This window comes from Penaeus monodon, chromosome 24 (genome assembly GCF_015228065.2).
Source record: "Penaeus monodon isolate SGIC_2016 chromosome 24, NSTDA_Pmon_1, whole genome shotgun sequence".
NCBI classification, from domain to species: Eukaryota; Metazoa; Arthropoda; class Malacostraca; order Decapoda; family Penaeidae; genus Penaeus; species Penaeus monodon.
In genome coordinates, this window is record NC_051409.1 from 3,280,419 (window position 1) to 3,280,871 (window position 453).

The 453-nt window shown below is 36.9% G+C and overlaps 1 protein-coding gene across 1 annotated transcript in view; it reads right to left on the minus strand.

The window, feature by feature from the left end:
• Positions 1-453, minus strand: part of LOC119588474 (peroxidase-like) — a 24,052-nt gene that overhangs the window by 6,505 nt on the left and 17,094 nt on the right.

A 453-nucleotide genomic window follows, 5' to 3' on the forward strand; every position in this document is an offset into this window, starting at 1 on the left:
TTTGCCATTTTGAAGCCGCGTCTCTCAGTAGGCGAGACGAACGAAAGGGCCAAGGAGGGGAGAGAGAAGTAACACAAGGCGGATAAAAGAAGTATAGAGAGGGTTGGATGCTGCAGAAATCCGTTGGTTAACTTTGGCGTGAGGGACTTTACCTAGTTAGTCGTTTATGATTATTACCATTATCATTTTTTTATTTTCACGATTCGCTTCTCCTCCTTTTCCAGTACTATAACTTTCTCCTTTTCTTTTTTCTTTTATTTCTCCTTCATTTTATCTTTCTCCCTCTAAATTTGGCTATACACCCTCCTTCCTTTGTAAATCTTTTTATTTCCTAATTTACTAATTTCTTCTCCTTCCTCCTTTATCAAATCTTTACTGTATCTTTCTTCTTCCTACTTTATTCAGTCTCTCTTTTTCTGAATTTACTGTACCTCCCTTCCTACTTTATCTTAT